Source organism: Cricetulus griseus, chromosome 7, assembly GCF_003668045.3.
Source record: "Cricetulus griseus strain 17A/GY chromosome 7, alternate assembly CriGri-PICRH-1.0, whole genome shotgun sequence".
Taxonomy (NCBI): Eukaryota; Metazoa; Chordata; class Mammalia; order Rodentia; family Cricetidae; genus Cricetulus; species Cricetulus griseus.
This window is the reverse complement of record NC_048600.1, coordinates 12,239,871-12,258,952: the sequence shown is the minus strand read 5'-3', so window position 1 is coordinate 12,258,952 and position 19,082 is coordinate 12,239,871.

Here is a 19,082-nt window from a genome sequence, read left to right as displayed (position 1 = left end):
GAAACTGCCTGCTTTTATGCACTGATTATTCAGGGCCTTGTTTTTCATAGCTTGTCCAGACTGCTACATTGTTACATGCAGAGGTAAGTGTAGTGGTGACTATTAGGCTGCCCTTAGGTTGCATTAAGGTTGAGATGGGCAGCAGCCAGTTGGAGAGATATACCTAGAGAGTTCCAGACGAGACACACACAGGAAGTCATGTGAGAATCACTGCCTAGGGTGTAAGTGGAGAGTATGAGAGAAACAGACCCAGAACCAAAAGCAACTACACTAGGATGGCAATGATGTAAGGGAGAATTAGCAAAGCAGATCTAGAAAGAATGGCCAAAGAGGGAGGAGAAAAAATGCAAGAGTGTTCTCTTAAAGTCCAAGGTAAGAGGGGAGCTAAGCTCAAGAGAGTGGTTGACCAATCAAAGCCTGCTGACAGCTTCCGTAAGACAAAGATTAAAACTGACTGCTGGCTTTAGCTCCATGAAGGTTCTTGGTGCAAGAGTGTTTTGCTTAAGTGGTGAACCTGATGAAGGGAACAGCAGAGTCTAGGAGAAAGAATAAACTCCACAGTAAAACAGGGTTGATGTTGGAGGGTGTATGCAATCCTGAGACACTTTATTTTAATGTTTGACCTTGAAAAAAATGATACTATGTTGGTGTCCCAAAGAAAGCCATGATGGTGAGGGAATCATGAGAACATCCTATATACAATTGGGGAGTTGGTGTCTTGGTCATTGTTCTATTGCTGTGAAGAGACACCATAACCATGACCACTCTTAGAAAGGAAAGGATTTAATTGGAGCTTGCTTACAGTTTCAGAGGTTTAGTCCATTTTCACCATGGCAGCATGCAGGCAGCATGGTGCTGGAGAAGGAGCTGAGAGTTCTACATCTGAGATTGCAAGCAGGAGAGAGAGAGAGAGAGAGAGAGAGAGAGAGAGAGAGAGAGAGAGCCACTGGGCCTGGCTCGGGATTCTGAAACCTTGAAACCCACCCCCAGTGACATACATTCCTTTGACAAGGCCACATCTACCAACAAGTCCACACTTCCTAACCCTTCTAAGTCGGGCCACTCCCTGACGACTAGGCATTCATATGAGTCTATGGGAGGGAAAGTATTCTTATTCAACTACCATGGTTGGCCTTCTACCGGTTCATAGAAAGTTCCAGAAACTGACAGAGGCTACCCTGTTGTTTTTGGTCAGTTCCTTCAGTATGTAGATCACACTAATTAAATCTGTTCATAGAGCTACATTATTCAAGCACATGGGGGGGAGACCATGTGGCCCCCCATTACTCATTGAGGGGATTTTAGAGTAGATACGCTAAGGGCTGAAGCAGGAGAGGACCCAGTGAGTGGAGCTGGCCATGGAGCTGACTCCAGAGACCCAGTGGGTGCAGAAGTCTGTTTGCTTTCTCCTAAGGTGGATGAGGAGCATGGTCCAACCAAGTGTGAAGACAGTGCTGTGGTTATAGAGAGGTAGATCTAAGAGGGTAGGACACTAAGATATCATTAAGAACAAGTCTGGCACCTTCAGGTACATTTTGTCATGTCTCTTTTCAGGAGAATGGAGCCCCTTGCAGGCTGGTCACCTGCTACAGCCAGGACAGCATTTGGCTGTCATCTTGCCCAGGCCTGACCAGGTAAAATTAACTAGAGTTGAGATTTGGGCTGTGGAGCCATTTTCCTTTTTTTGTCTCTGATCTTGGCTTTCAAATTATTTTCCCCTCCTTCTCTCTCTCTCTCCCTCCTCTACCTCTACCCTTTCCTTCCTTCCTTCCTTCCTTCCTTCCTTCTTTCCTTCCTTTTTTCCTTCCTTCCTTCCTTCCTTCCTTCCTTCCTTCCTTCCTTCCTTCCCTGCCTTCTCCCTCCTTTCCTTCTCTCTTTCTTTCTTTCTCTCTCTTTCTTTCTTTCTTTCTTTCTTTCTTTCTTTCTTTCTTTCTTTCTTTCCTTCTTTCTTTCGAGACAGGGTCTTACTCTGTCGCCCAAACAGTCCTGGGGCTCACTCAGTAGCCCAGGCTGAACTTAAACTTGCAGTGATCTTCCTGCTTCTATCTCTTGAGTGCCATGATTACTGGTGTCAGTCACCATACCCATCTCAAATTTTATTTTTACTAATTTTACCTCATAATGTAGTGCATGTAGAGATAGGAAACAGACTTCCATGCTATCAAAAATGTCAATAAAGGTGCTGAGGAGACAGTTCAATAATTAATTTCCTATTGCATGAGCATTAGGGTCTGTGTTGATCCACAGCACCCACATAAAAGCCAAGTACTGAGCTGACAAATTGGCTCAGTGTGTAAAGACAATTGTTGCTAAGTCTGATGACCTGAATTCAATCCCTGGGACCCACATGGTAGAGGGAGAGAATCAACTTCTGCAAGTTGTTCTCTGACCTTCACACATGCGCTGTGGCATGCATGTGCCCCCATGCATATGTATATACAAGCATACAACCACAAATAAACAAATACATAATAATAGTTTTTTTTTTTAAAGCCAGGCCTGACAACAAATGTGTGTAACCACAGTGCTGCAGGGGCAGAAACAGGTAGGTCTCTAGAGCTCATTGGCCAGGCAATAGCTGATTTAGTGAGTTCCACGTTCACTGAGAGATTCTGTCTCAAAAAGAAAACAATAAAGACACTTAACATCAACCTGTGGATTTGAAAGACCCCCGCCCATTAGCTTTTTCTTTTAAGTTTGCCTCCTCCTCCGGTCGGCGGCTGGCGGTGCGTGGCCATCCTCCCCTGCACTCCCCGACCCCCGATCCCCACACCCGCCGGCTTCTCCTTCCCCGCCGCCGCGCAAGGCCGGCCCCCGCCGGGCCCAGAACGCCGGAACCAGCCAACAGCCCATGAGCGCAGAACGGCTTAGGACACTTCCGTACGCGCACGCCCGGCTGTCGGCTCCCCCCGCACCCCGGCGCGGCACCCCCCCGAGCCCCCCCCCCCCCCCCCCCCCCCCCCCCCCCCCCGCTTGACGGGGATCCCTCCGACCCAAGGTCAGCCATCTGGACGCGGAAGAAGATAAGTAAAGCCAAGGCCGTTTCGCCTGACTACTAGACCTTGAGAAAGTGCTGATTTAAAATAACTTTACACCTCATTAAATTGTCCAATAGAATCCCTGTAACTATGCTTTTCGCTTCTGTACTGTGCTTTTGCTATATAAGGACCTCTCTCCCTTGGCTCGGGCGCTTAGCCACACAGAAGCTAAGTCGCCCCGGGTACCCGCGTCTCTAATAAAACCTCTTGCGGTTTTGCATCCAAGTGTGGTCTCGCTGATTCCTGGGTGCGGGTCTCCTTCTACGAAAGTACCCCTTCTGGGGTCTTTCAGATTCTAAAAATCCCCAAGAAGCCTCATATGTTGTATTAATTGCTTTCTTCTTTGCTGTGACAGAATGCATGATGGAAGCAACTTAATGAAGGGAGGGTTCGTTTGGCTCCCAGTTGAAGAGTACAGTCCATTGTGGTGGGAAAGGCATGGTAGCAGGAGACTTGGGGGGGGATGCCTGTAGTCAGCTCTCTTTCATCCTTTTCATTCAGTCAGGGACCTCAGCCTATGGCACTGTCCACATTCAGGGTGAGTGATCCATCCTCAGTCAGCATAGTGTAGATCACCCCTCACGGACATGCTCAGAGCTTGTCTCCTATATGATCCTAGATTCTGTCAATCATCATGTGTATCAGCAATCACCTTTGTGTGTTTCTCCTTAACCTAGATCAGCCTATGGGAACTTGAGGGTACATTTATGTAAATGTGCAGTATGGCTGCTGTATTAGCTATCTTTCTATTGCTGTCATGAAATATGGGGACCCAGGCAATTTATGAAAGAAAACATTTAATTAGGCTTACAGTTCCAGAGAGATAGAGTCCATGATGGTGGAGCAAAGGTATGGTAGCAGAAAGAGTTCACATCTCAGTCTACAAGCAGGAGGCAGAGAGAGCACTGGGAATGTATTGAGTCTTCTGAAACTTCAAAGCCTGTCCTAGTGACACACCTCTTTCAACAAGGCCACATCTCCTAATCCTTCCTAGATAGTTCCATCAACTGGGGACCAAGTATTCAAACATATGAGCCTATGGGGGGGCATCCTCATTCAAACCGCCACAGCGGCCTTGGCCTGTGTCAAATAGACTTACTTTTCTACATGGAAGGAGTTGCAGCACCAAGCTCACCAATTCCTTTCTTGGTTGTCTGATCTGATTCCATTTCTCCTTACTTTCCCTCCTCAACTCTGGGGGAACCCCCTGAACTTAAACTACCCAAATCCCAGAATACATGGGGAAAATGAAACCTTAGTAGTCATTTGAGATGCTCATCCCTTTGGAGACATTCTTCAATCCCTGCTGATCTTCCAGCCACAGACAGCGAGTGCCCTTGTTCATCAAGACAACCTCTTACATGTTTACATAACGATTTGGTTAAGATCTGTTTGTATTCCTATGGCTTCTGTTGAATTTTTGGGGGGGTTGATTGGTTTTGTTTTGTTGGGTTTTTTTTTTTTGTATTTAAAATTGGTGAGACAATGTGTGCTTGGAACATTGCTCAGATATAGTGGGCACTAGGTAAATACTTGCTACTGGTGTTATGATGGTACATTATAGTGATGCTATAACAGCCCTGGCTGATTAAATCCACTCTTTTCTCATGAGTTCCAAGATGCCTAGCCCTTCCCTTCTCTATCCTAGAAACCCCCAGTTTCATCAATCACATGTCCTTGGGTGTGATAGTTAATCCTGACTGTCAACCTCATGAGGTTTAGAATCTCCATGGAAATGAACCTCTGGGTGTGTCAATAAGGGGTTTCTACATTAGGTTGAAGAGGGAAAATCAGCTTGAATGTGGGTGGCACATGGTTCTAGCCCCAAGACTGGACAAGGGAGAAGCCATCTGAACACACCATTCATTGTCCTCTGATTCTTGATTAAGGGTACAATGTGACTAGCCACCTCCTACTCCTGCAGCCATGCTTTCCTGTCTCCAAGGACTGTACCCTCAAACCATGAGCCAAATAAGCTCTTCTGGAAGTTATTTTCATCATGTATTTTATTCCAGCAGTACCTTTCCTGTCTCTTTACTTCCTGTCCTCACAATACAGAGAGGTTTCTAAACAGTTGGTGTTCCTCTAAAAATGTCAAAATACACCAAAACTTCCCCTTCAGGATGAGAGGAGAGATCAGAGAGTCTTATCTCTCAAGACCAGTGTACTTGGCAGTTTATCACACTGGCAACATCATCCATAGCCATGTGTCTCAGTTAGTGTCCTGATCCACAGGACGTCAACCTGGGGCAAGAGAGTCAGGGAGAGGGAATGGGGACAAAAGACGCAGAAAGAATGACCACAAGACAGGATTCTGATCAAGTGGAAAACTTTATTTTTCTCAGGCTAGATTATGTAGTCAGTAGAGCAGGATGTGGGGAGGGGTAGAATGGGTTGTTTGTGCACCAGGTGTTAGTGTAGGCAGGATGTTAGGAAGCCACAAAGAGGATGTTTGGCAGGGTAAAGAATTCATGAGTAAGAGGTCCAGAAAGGGTTGCCTAGGTGACTGAGCCTGTGTGTGGAGGACTGGGTCAAGTTGTTTCTTTTCTTGAGCTGAGGCTCTAAGGAGCTACTATGTAAAGGTTAATATACAACTATGTGGTCGGCCAAGAATGGCCTAGGATCTCATGCCAAGCCCTGATATTTGGCTATCAACAAATTAGGGTTTCTATTGCTGTGCAGAGACATCATGACACGACAACTCTTATAAAGGAAAACATTCAATTGAAATGGCTGCTAACAGTTTAGTCTATTATCATCATGGCAGTGTACAGGCAGATGTGGTACTAGAGAATTCTACATCTTGATCCAAAGGCAACAGGAAGTGAACTGAGACACTGGACATGCTTGAGCATATATATGAGACCTCAAAGTCTGCCTTCACAGTGACATGCTTCCTCTAACATGACCAATCTACTCCAGCAAGGCTATACCTCCTAATACTGCCACTCCCTTTGGGGGGCATTTTCTTTCAAACCACCACACCATATCAGAGAAAATAGAAACATGTGGCTATGAGTGATAGAGGGGCAGGAGAGACCCTGGCTCCAGAGCACACTATGGTAGAGGTAAGCTTATAAACAGCCTTCTGGAAGGAATCAGGCCTACAGAAGTACACATGGCCTATTTAGGAAGAGTTCATTATCCGGTGGAGTTTGAGATGCAAATAGCCCCAGTATCCTGGTAAGATGCTAGCTGGAAACTGACTACCAGCTTCATTATCAGAGAGACTAGAGGGGAGGGCGGTGTCAACTTGATACAAGATAGAGTCATTTAGGAAGAGGGACCTCAACTGAGAAAAATGCCCCACCGGATTGGTCTGTGGTGCCAAATTTTATTGATAATTGGTGGGGGAGGGCCCAACTCACTGTAGGTAGTGCCATCTCTAGGCAGGTGGTCCTGGGATGCATAAGAAAGCAAGCTGAGCAAGACTTGGGGAGCAAGCCAGTTAGCAGCACCCCTCCAGAGCCTCTACATCAGCTCCTGCCTCCAGGTTCCTGTCTTGATTTCCTTTGATGGTGGACTGTCAATGTGGAAGTGAAAGGAAAATGAACCCCAAGTTGGTTTTGGTCATGGTGTTTTATTGCAGTAATAGAAACCCTAGCTAAGATAGGTAGGAATTGTCATGAGCTTGCACAGTACACACACTGCCGGGGACAGCCAGTTATAGCTGAGTAGGAACATGGACCTCTGTGGTCTAGATCATATACAGTTTTAAAAGAAGCCAGAAGCCTACATTTAAAAGTACACAATCATCTCCATTTTAAATGTCTCCTCATTTAATGTTTTCAAAATACCATGTGAGTCAATGGTGTCCAGGCTAAATTAGAGTGCTATGACTCATAGGTGTTCCTCCAGAGTGCTATTATGTGACCCTAAGGCCAGGAGCTAGATCTGGACAGGGCCTATCTTCTAACCAGGTCTTTCTAGATAGTTCTTACAGCACTTTTATAGTGAAGGCCAAATTCAGACAAGAAATGGAACAAGCTTACCTGAGGCTCCTGTGTGAGTTTTGTTGTTGTTTTGTGTTGTATTTCTTCTCTTTGTTTTCTTTTGCAAGTGGAGAAAGCTGTTGAGCCTGGAATGTGGGGTCAAGGAGGACTCTAAACAGAATCTAGCCTCCACCCTACAAGGGCAGCTTAACCTTCATGAACAAGTCAGAAGTCTCAGCCTTGCCTTGGCTTTGTGAATGGTGTCCAATTTTCCTTCTCAAAGATTCTGCCACTTATCTATCTGGAAAGTAGGGAACAAAAAAATGAAGTTTTAGTGTCCCTTCTGATAGAAAGCATGAAGTGAATAAAATTCTCCAAGAAAAAAAGACTTAAAAAGAAAAAGCAAGCATGTAAAGGCAAGGTATGTTGGCCCTTATCACCCCAGCTTAATAGTAGCATGGGATCCAGAGATGGAAACTGAGGTAGAGAGTAATTTGCTTAAGATCTCTCTGCTGGGTCACTGGCACTAGCAGGGAACCTTCCCAGGGCCTTGGGAAAATAAATTGCACCCTGCTCGCACCCCATTCCACCCACTCACACGCTTTTGAGATAGCTTGGTATTTTATGCAAATTGGAAATTTTCGTAAGAAGGGAAGCATTTCTGAAATATTATTTTATTAAAAACAATATCAATGAAATGTTCACAAGCCTCCATTTACATGCAACAATGACATAGCATGAGCCCCCAGATGTGTTTAAAAGTCTTCACAAATTACGTGATTTTTAACCCCATCAGGCAAGTGAATTATAAATCATTTTGCTCCTGCTCCTTGACACAACTTCCAGAAAATAGAAGCTGCTATCAAATGCTGTGATGGTTGACCTTCATCTTTGTGAGCCTATGTGCCAGGCTCTCTCTCCACCCCACCCCGTGTGTGTGTGTGTGTGTGTGTGTGTGTGTGTGTGTGTGTGTGTGTGACAATATCAAGTGTTGTCACCCAGGTGCTATCCACCAGTTTTTTTTTTTTTTTTTTTTTTTTTTTTTTTTTTGAGACAGTGTCTCACACTGGCCTGGAACTTAGTAGGCTAGATTGAGAGGCCCAGGAATTTGCCAGTCTCCACCTACCCAGCTCTAGGATTCCACCTACCCAGCTCTAGGATTACATATGAATGTTACCACACCTGTTTGCATTTCTTTTTTCGTATGGATTCTAGGAGCTGGTCATCCTGCATGCAAGGTAAGGCATTTACAGAGCTGTCCCCCCAGCTCCCATCATTACTGAGAAATGAGCCACCTTGGCCACACTGAGCAGGCATTATTGCCCCTCGGGTTGGATGGAAACGTGAGGTTGCTTGGTGAGCAGTACAATGTGGGAGGCTTCGTGGCTTCTTCCCAGAAGCTGCCCCTCCTTTCTGAGTATTAGATATCAGTTTTTATGAATGGGTGATGAAGATGTGGTACATACAAACAACCCCAGTTTTTATGAACGGGCGATGAAGATGTGGTACATACAAACAGCCCCAGTTTTTATGAATGGGTGATGAAGATGTGGTACATACAAACAGCCCCAGTTTTTATGAATGGGTGATGAAGATGTGGTACAAATACACAATGGACTTTGAATCAGTCATAAAGAAAAATGGAATTGTAAAACATTCAGGGAAATAGATAAACCGGGAAATGTTATACTAACCAGGTAAGTTAAACTCACCAACATAGAGGCTACATTTTCTTCTCATGTGGATTCTAGTTTGGGGTCCAAGAACTTCTTGGGGATACAGGGCAAGAATAGGAGAGGGGTCAGATGCCAGAGGCTTGGGGTCTGGAAACTAAGGACAAATGGAAATTGTTAAATGGCCAAGTAGACTTTGGAACATTAGGGGAGCCTTCATTTTCTTCCACATCCTGCTGGGAGTTTAAATACTAGTTCTTAAATTGCATGGCTTCTTGGCCTTTTGTCTAAAGTCAGATGTTTGGTTCATTTGTTTGTTTAAGAGCCATGTTATTGAACATGAGTTTGAGCCAGTAGATCCTGACCATAGGATAAAGACGCGAAGCTTTCACAGAGCTGTGTCTGTACTGACAGACACAGAAGACCAGGGATAATTGCTGGAGAGAAGAGGAGCATGGGATACGACCAGGACTGGTCAGAGGAGGGACACTGAGGAGGTTGGGCCATGACATGTTTTTCTGGGGTACAGGGTACATTTATTTATTCATTCATTCTTTTTTCATTTTTTAAATGAAGATAGTTATTTGGGTGGTGAAGGAAATAGGGAGGAAAGTGTTCTCTGTTGAGAAAAAGAAAGGCTTAAAGTGGACAGTGCTCAGACCATGAGACTTGGTGGGTAATGCAGGTGGAGGGTAGCTGGAGTGCCAAGCCCCCTTTATAATGGTTCCAGACTTTGGAAAAGCCTTGGGACTGCTAAGCTGCCAAGAAATGCACTCTACTGGGGTTCTGACCATGCTTAATCTCCTGAGACTAGAGTTCCCCTTTGTCTCTGGGTGTGAATGACACCTCTGCTCAGTCCAATAGGTTGGGTCTCTCCAGAAGGAGGATGGACTCCACCTGCTCCACCTTGAGCCATGAGTTCTGTGGACACTTCTTGTCCCATTTTCACACCAAGGACAAGAAACAGGGGGCAGTTTGTACATTTGTTTGTGTGTTCACACATGTGTATGTATGTGTATGTGTATGTATGTGTATGTATGTGTATGTGTATATGTGTGTATATGTCTATATGTGTGTGTGTGTGTGTGTGTGTGTGTGTGTGTGTGTAGGTCAGAGGTCAACATTAGGAGTGTACCTCAATCACTCTTCAGTTTATTTTTAACTGTTTTTATTATTATTTTTTCTTTTGTTGTTTTTCAAGACAGGGTTTCTCTGTGTAGCTTTGACTGTCCTAGAACTCACTCTGTAGACCAGGTTGACCTTGACCTTAGAGATCCACCTGCCTCTGCCTCCCCTCCTCAGTGCTAGGATTAAAAGCTTGCTCTATTACTGTCCAGCATGCTTTTAAAAAAAGATTTATTTATTTGTGCTTTATGTCCTTGAGTGTGTTTCCGGCATGTACTGTGTGTACCATGTGTGTGCAGTGCCCTCAGAGGCCAGAAGAGGGTGCCAAAGCCCCTGGATCTGGAGTTACAGGTGGTTGTGGGTGCTGGGAAGGAAACCCGGGTCCCCTATAAGAGCAGCAAACCATAAGTGTCAAACCATCTCCCTAGCTCTTCCATTTTATTCATTTATTTTTGAGACAGAGTCTTCCATTGACCCCAGAGCTTGCCCAGTGAGCCCCAGGAACCCCCGTCTCTGCTTCCACAGCACTGGGATTACTGGCACGTGCCACCATGCTTGGCTTTGTTTTTAAAACCTGGGTTCTGGCAGTTAAGACACTGGTCCTTCTGCTTACACAGAGAATTTTAGAGTCAGCCACCTCCCTAGTGCTATTTTGCTTTTCTTGGTTAAAAATAAATGAAATCATTTTTTCAGGCAGTTTTTGATCATGCTTTAGAGAAATAAAATATAAAAGCCCAGTCACCTTACCTTAGGCCTGTCATCATCTCAGTCCCTGGAAATCTGCCCCACAGGATTTGGGCATCATTTAATTTGTAGAGTGGAGTGGCCAGGCTGGTGAGGTCAGATTCATCAATTTCACGGGGTGCAGCTGCCTCTTTGACATTGTTGAGGTTCATCTCTGCTCATAGGGGCCCCTCCCTGTCCATGGTCACACTGAGGAATAGGAGGAAGCAAGGGGAGGTCGAGTGGTATGAGTGTGAGGCAAGGCATTTCAAAGTCTTGGAGTAGCTGGCCGGAAGCCCGTCTGGGCCTTGGGGCACCCCAGCCATAGTGAAGTATATGTTCTCAAAATAGGTGGCTCCCCGTTTTCCTTAAGAAATAGCTTTTGTGCACAAAAGGGGTACAAATAAGGGTCCCTTCATTTGCTGCTTGTAACAGATGATTTATTTACATGCTGTCCAAGAGATGGGAATGTTCTAGATTAGTGGTTCTCAACCTTCCTAATGCTTCGTGCTTTTAACCCTCATGCTGTGTTGACCTCAAACCATAAAATTATTGTCATAACTGTAATTTTGCTGTTAGGAATCATGATGTAAATCTCTGTGTTTTCTGATGATCTTAGGCAACCCTTATGAAAAGACCATTTGAACCTCAAAGGGTTGTGATCCACAGGTTGAGAACCAATGCTCTAGATCTACGTTTTCATAGGGGGTGAGTTTGCAGCTGGTGAAGAGGACTTAAGCACAGAGCCCATGGGTGAAGTGTCCCTGCAGACTTCAGGAGGCAGGCACCTGCTGAACACTCCCTACAGCACACTCCACTTGCCTCCTTGAGTGGGGAATGGGTTCTCTCTTTGTGAAGCTTCCACAGTGGCTTGACTCAGGTCAGAGGCCTCTCTGGCCTGTGTCTTAATTGTCTGTCATCAAAAATAGGTGGAGCTTGCAGAGAACCTAGAAGTTGGGAGGGAACTGGTCAGATGTCAATGGATAACTATATTCTAGCCAAGATACAGCAGGAGAGAAGGCAGTGGAGAAGTAACATGGCTAGGTAACAGGGGTCTTCCAGAATGTGAGCCAGAGTGCAAGTCTTGTTCATTGTGGGAGGCTTTGGTGGCGAATGACAGGATGATGGGGGACTTGTGGTCCTTAGAAGGTCACAGGAATCATAATATCATTCCAAGTAGGAAAAGATTCATCTGAAATCAGGCTTGTGGGGATATGGGTGGGGCCAGGAGGCAAAAGGAGGAGCCTGCCTCTGTCACATGGGTAGTGGGATGTCCTCCTTCGAGATGCTATCCAGAGAAGCCTGTGCAGCAGACAGGACCTCAGAGAGGAACCAGCAGTGCCCACCAGCTAGGAGGGGATCGAGTTGGAAGAGGCAGGTCAAGGTGAGAAATGTGTTTTTACTGCCTTGCTCAGGGGGGTGGAGAAGGGACAATGTGATGTGTGGTGAGCCCATGTGTCTTTAAGTGTCTTTGTCTTGACTCAAGTGACCGGCTTGCAGACCAAGTCCTCACATAATGTGTCCTCTGTGGCATTGGCCTACAGTGCTCTGGCCATGTCCTGGCCCTGGGTCTGTGGGCCATGCTCCACCACTGCACCTCTGCGAATGGGTCCTGCCCACCTAGTCAGACCTGCCAGGTGGAGCCCACATCTGTCTGCTCACAGCTGGCTGCGCTGCTTTAGCTCACGTGTCTATAGTCAGGCTTCCTTATTTCTTCAAGACAGGGCTTGACGTTGGCTCAATCCAAGCAGCTTCCCCGGGCGGCCACCTCTCTCTCTGTTCTCAGCAGTGCTGTGAGCTTCTCTCTCCACTTTCTTAAAGTTTCTCCACTTTATTGTTGCTTGTGATTTCATCTTATCTCCCAAAGAGATGATGATAAAGTCTTACAGGGTGGGGACCATGTCTCTCCTGTTTTTTGCCTTCCCTGGTGACACTTAAAGTAGTGATTGGCTCACAGAAATCCCAACATGCACAGAATAGTGTATGAGCAGGGAATTCTTTCCACTCGCATGGGCCCTGTACTTTGGAAATGTGACACTAAGACATGGAGATAGGGAGTGGGGAGTGTGAGTTGGGAGAGGTTGGAACCACCCCTACCAAGATGTTCTCTGGATGATGGCCAGTTGGGGAGGGACCTGGTGATGATGAGCCAATCTCTCCCTCAATGAATGTGCAAACAGGATGCTCAGGTGAGGACAGTTGCCCAGGGATAGCAAGCTGAATTGAGACTCTTTGGAGCTTCACCTCGCTCAGCAGGGGCTCCTTTGTTAGGGTTCCATTTTCCAACCTGTAGATCCCTGACTTCTCTCCACAGCCAAGTCTTTACGGTGTGTGTGAGCACACTCGCGCATGTGTGCATATGTGTGAGTTCTACTTCCTATTGCCCTTTAGGAGTCCTGGCGTTACAGACATATGCCATCCTGCCTGGCTTTAAGTGGGTTCTGGGGCCCCAAACCCAGGTCCTCACATTTATGTGGTAAGCTCTTTATCCACTGGGCCATCTCCCAAAGCCAAACCTTTTCCTTTTCTGGTCAATTTCTCTTCTGTCAGCTTTGTAGATCTTGGCTTCACAGCCAGGTTCCCACACAATAGTTCCTCAGGTGGCGCTTGTTGGTATTTTCTCTTCTCTAGTCTTTCTGAGCTCCCAAATAGCTCTAGCCCAGAACACATGAGAGTGCACACACTCTCGTGTTGTATCTATTTTCCTCTTGAGACAGGCTAGTCTTGAATTCATAACTCTCCCTGCTTCCACCTTTGAAATGCTGGAGTTACAGGCACGAGCCACCACACCTGGCTTCCCAGGGCCCTCCTTTGAACCTCTGACTTGTGTTCTGACCTATCTCTGGCATCTCTCAATGGAAGGGCTTACTGTAGTGTCTAAGTCTAGATTCTGGCATTCCCACAGGATTCTCTTCAAACCCGTCAACTGGTCCTTTGATCCCTACTCATGGCACAAGACAATGTCCAGGCCACTGTCCAGATCAGACATATGTCCTTCCTTTTTATAGTACATGTATTTTCTGCTTGAACATGTCTCACCACGCCCTCCATCTTCACCACAGCAAGCCTCCTTCATGACTTAAGTGATGGGTCACAGTGTCTGCCCTTCTCTTCCTACAGCCATGCTTCATGTAGCCATCAAAACACGAGGAGAGGCTGGGTATGTGGCTCAGTTGGGAGACTGCTTGCCTAGCATACACTGCACAAACCAGGTGTGGTAGAACATGCCAGTAATTCTGGAACTCAGGAGGCAGAAGCAAGAAAACTGGAAGTTTAAGGGTTTAAGTTCAGGGGCTTAAGAAGCCTCCTAGAGAAGCATGCTTAGCTACAGGGTGAGTTTGAAGCCAATCTGAGACGTCTGTCTCAGAAAACTAAACAAAATGACACATGAGGGAGTTTCACCAATTTTCTCTTTACAACCTTTAACAGCTTCTGGCTTTTCTTGGAATGAAAGCCCATGAGTTACCCAAGCACAGTTTCCTACTCCGTTCCAGGCTCCCTCCTCTCTATATTGCAAATCGCCTTGGCCTTTCTCAGAAGTTCCCAAAGACCCTCTCACCACAGAGCTCTGAAATGAGCCTAGAAGAGGGCCCCTGGGTTATGCTTGCCCATTGTCATCTGACATTCACAAGTGACATCAATGTATGTCTCCCTACCCTGCTTAAGTGGACATTCCATGAGATCAGAGGCCAGACATGGCAGGCATACGGGTAGCTCAGAAAGTGTGCACTAACTCTGGGCTTCCCTGCCTCTCTCAGGCTGTTTCCTAAGGGTTCAGAACACCAGGGTATTTGGGGCAGGTGTAGGGGAGGAGATCCAAGTGAACCTAGAACATCAGGAGTTGAGGAGGAAAAGGGAAGTGAAGCTAGCTTTGGGACTCAGCCTTGAATTGTGGGAAGAATTGTTTTAGTCTTTGACAATATGAGAGATAAGGAGGGGAGAGAGTCACTAAGCCTTTATCAAAAGGTGACTGTGCTCTTTAGACTGCTATCGCCTTTGTCATTTCAAGACATCCTGGGATAATTACATGGAGCCCAGGGGCCTTAGAGCAGGTGGCCTTTTACTGACAGAAGAGCAAGAGGGCCAAGGAGAGGAGCCTTCTGCTTTAAGCTGTGCATCCTAGCATATGGTCCCTGAGTTCTTGAGGGAGAGTGGCCTGGGGCTGGGTGATGTAATTTGATGACTTCACAAGCACATAGGTGTTGCCCTGTACCTGTGTGAGATGAAGAGCTGCAGTGATGAGCTACTGTGACATCTGAGTTTTCAAGTCTTCAAGTGGGATGAAGGAAAGAGCCAGTTCAGAGAGGTAAGAAAGGGGCCAAGGCTTACCGCAGGAGCCTTATGAGACTAACCTAGCTACCCAGGTGTAAACATACGTAATCATTGACTCCAAAGAGCTAGATCTGCAACCTAAGCATGCTTCTGATTAGTAAGTGGTTGGCATCCATTCTTCCCTAGGGGGCAACGCCCATGTGATAAAATATCCACCTTATATATTGTCTTAGATAGGGTTTCTTTTGCTCTGATGAAACACCATGATGGAAAAGCAAGTTGGGGAGGAAAGGGATTATTTGGCTTACAGTTCTATACACTGTTCTTCATGGAAGGATATCAGGATGGGAAAAACAGGGCAGGAACCTGGAGGCTGATGCAGAGGCTATGGAGGGGTGCTCCTTCCTGGCTTGCTCCTCATGGCTTGCTCAGCCTGCTTTCTTACAGAACCCAGGACCACCAGCCCAGGGATAGTACCACCCACCATGGGCTGGGTCCTCTCCCTTCAACCACTAATTAAGAAAATGCCTTATGGATGGAACTTATGTAGGCATTTTTTTTCAAGTAAGTTCCTCTCCTTTCTGATACTCTTGTTAGTGTGTCAAGCCAGCACAGATATCAAAATGCCAGGTTCCATTGGAAAATGCCCCCCTCACTCCCCAAAGGCTGGGGAAACTCTTGGTGCTGAGTCATAGAGCACTTTTTTCCTGTCCTTCTAGCTGGGAGAGCCAGGAGTGAGGGGTGGGGAAGAGGTTAGGAAAGAATGATCCCTGCCTGGTATGCCTGGCATCAAGATTTTCAAGGCATGATGGATGGCAGACCAGGGTTCTGCCCCCAGGAAAGGGTGTCTGTGGAGGTTTTGGACGTTCTTGTTGCAGAGGTTTGTTGTCCTGTGTTTTTCTGACCCAGAATCTCCCAGGCTCCTAATTGTCTTCACCTGGGCTCTTCTCCACGGTCCACATCTCCAGATGCATCCTCATGCTGGCAGGTCTGGTCCTAGTCAGTCACTCTTCCTCACAGGGAGGTTTCAGGGCCTTGGTCAGATTCCAATGTCTGTGCTCCGTGGTGCGTGGGGAAGGGGTTTGAGTCCCAGTTTCATCATTTGGAGCACGCGTGCGTTCTTGTGCATGTGGAAACCTGAGGTCAATGCTGGGTCCCTTTCCTTGATGGTTCTCCACCTTTATTCTTTGAGACAGGGTCTCTCTGAACCTGAAACTCCTCAGTTTGTCTAAACTGACCAAGGAGCTTCAGTGATCTGCTTATCTTTCCTCCTTAGACATCATCCTCCACTGTTTCTTCTTCTCTTCCTCTTCTTCCTACTCCTCTTTCTCTTCCTTCTCCTCTTCCTCTTCCCTCTTCTTCCTCCTCTTCCCTTCTCCTTCTCTTCCTCCTCTTCTTCCTTCTTCCTCCTCCTCTTCTTCACCCTCCCCTTTTCCCCTCTCCTTTTCCTTCCCCTCTCCTCTTCCCTCCCCTCCTCTTCTTTCCTCCTCTCCCCTCTTCCTCTTTCCTCCTCCTCCAGACTCATGTTTTCTTGTAGGAAATCTCTGGTCTGAGTCCTGACCTAACAGCTGGACACCTGGGAACTCGGTGATCTCAGCCTCCTACAGGCAGTGTATGTCAGAGAAACAATCTCTCTGAAAGAATCTCATTGTCAGGACTAGTGAACATGGAGGGAGTACTGTTTTTCTGGGCTTATTTATGGGGTGGGGGTTTGTCTGAGGGAAGCCTCCAGCTCTCCAGTCTAGGAGGCCAGCTGCTAGGAATTGTGCTTGCATTCCATTTTATGATCCTCCTCTTGGTGACATGATGACACCTAAGGACACAGGGTTGAAAGGAGAAGGGCCAGCAAAAGCAAGTCATCCAGGGCACAGCTCCAGGGCAAGGTTACCCAAACATAAATACCTGGACTCACAAGTCAATACAGCAGTCTTAAGAATTCAAAGCAAAGGGAGGCTGAGGCTACTAAGTAGGACCAGTGAAGAGCCAAGGGCTAGGTAATAAGCAGGTGAACCACATCCGAATCACACCTTCAAGATTACACCAAAAAGTCCAGCCAACCACAAGACTATGTTAGCAGATTAGTGAAGCGTATTTATAAACTTCCAGCCAGAAGGGAACCATCTACAGTTGCCTCTGAATCTGAAGGGGTTCTAGGGTCCCTGAAGAGGGGGCAGGGTTTCTGATTGACAAATGTTCTGTTTAGGGTGGGAATATTGGCACTGACTGGTAGGACATTGGCAGTCCTTGCTGGGTTCATTAACCACATTTTATGGGACTGGGAGAATTACGGGTTTTCTGTGAGACTGCTCTAAGAGATTTCTTTGGAGGACAAAGGGTCCAGCAGCATCCAAGAGCATCTCCTCCCTCATAAAGCAATGTATTACTCTTGGTCTCAAGAGAATGACTTGAGGACCCCGTTTCCATCTGGGTTGCTGTTGTATTCGGAGCTGTGTGAGACTCACATTGGGGAATGACATACAGGGTCTGTCCTTTTCAGCAAAGGTCACCACTCCAACTGGCCAATTGTCTCCTCCCCATCAAGGTGGAGAAGGTCATGTGATAGAGCCTCTAGCAAACTACCAGAGAGGACAGACCTGAGTAGTTGAGCTACCAAGGAGTAAAATTTGATTCTGCTCACTGGGATCCCCAAGGAATGATTTGAGTGGGAGTGGGACTAGACAGAAGTCACTGTCATCAGGTCTTCTGCCCTGTAGTGGGGACACAGCAACCAGACACAGTCTTTGTTTGTCCCCTTGGAGCTTAAGGTTGGTCAAACACGATAAACTGTGGACAAGAAACCACAGGTTGGAAGCCATACAGGAGCTTAGTGGTGTATGTGCGTGTGTGTGTATGAGTGAGTGTGTATGTGTTGATTAGTGTGTGTATGAGTGTGTATGTATATAAGTGTGTATTAGTGTGTATATGTGTATAAATGTGAATGAATGTGTGTATGTGTATGAGTGTGTATGTGTGTATTAGTGTGTGTATGTGTGGATTTGTGAATTAATGTGTGTATGTGTATGAGTGTGTGTGTATGAGTGTATGAGGTGTGTATGTGTGTGCATGTATATGACTGTGTGTGTGTGTGCATGTATGTATATGAGTGTGTGTGTGTGTGTGTGTGTGTATGAAACAAGGAGAGAATATGGGACTTAAGGCTGGAGAAAAGGCACAGGGCCTATGGACCTTGCTGAGATGATTGAGCTCTAACTACAGGGCAATATGAACTTGTTAAAGAGGGGGTATTATACAAGATGTGACATTAAGCTGGCACACAGACAAGTTTGTTCAGTCTGATACAGTTAAAGAAAGGAAAAGAAGACATAAAAAGCAGAAGTAAAGTTGGAGCCATTTGTTCAGTTCACTGGGTAATGACAGTAGGCTGGACCAGCTCAGTCTAGCAACTGGAGAACAGTTTAGGACACAGTACTGATGGGACTCAGCAATTGGTGATCTGCTGGATGTAGGAGAGGGAATGCTAGGGATATTTCCTGGGTCTGTCTGCAATGGCCATGGCTGTTTCCTATAGGGTTGGAAACAATTGCAGAAGAATGATGTGGTCAGTTCTACCCTCCCAGAGTCTGAAGAACCAACAGACTTCAAAGTAATGATATTGAGTCAGTGAATGAGTTTATGGGGCTTGAAGCTCAGAAGAAAGGTCTGGCTGGAAGTAGATGTGGGAATGATTGACACACAGGCTTCAAATAAAGCCATGGGCTACTCATGATTGCTTTGAGTAGCCCAAGGGAGAGTCCAAGCCAGAGGAGGAGTGGCCAGAAGAAGCCAGAAACTCTAGACAGGGCTAGTATCTCAAGAAAGCAGTTGAGGTCCTCTGTCATACTTTGCTGAGATGCCCAGTAAGAAAAGGTCTGAAGATCCTTCACTGTCTGTTAAATTCAACAAACTACTGACCTTCAAGGACTTTTGATGGAGTGGTGGGAACAGAAGCCATACTGAAGGACAGGGACAGGTGAGTGAGGGGCATTTTAGAAGTGCCACCTGGCAATGGATTGGGGTGGTCAGCCTACAGGAACTCTTACAGGATTCAGGTAACAAATGATCAAGGTGCAAGAGTTTGAAGCCTCATAAAGATTCAGGAGACATGGGGCTCTGTGGCCAGAGAGAAATGAGGGACGCTGACCCAGTGTATCTCTGCCTCAGAAGCAAAGAAGAAAGTGAATAGGAAATAGAAGTGTCCATGATTCTCACAAGGAGCACACTGAAAGTCCAGCCACCCCACAGAGAAGCATGTCCCTGCATGTTCTTGTTCCCACATGCCCTTAAGAGGCCCCCAAATATCAATTGAGTGTCAGACCCAA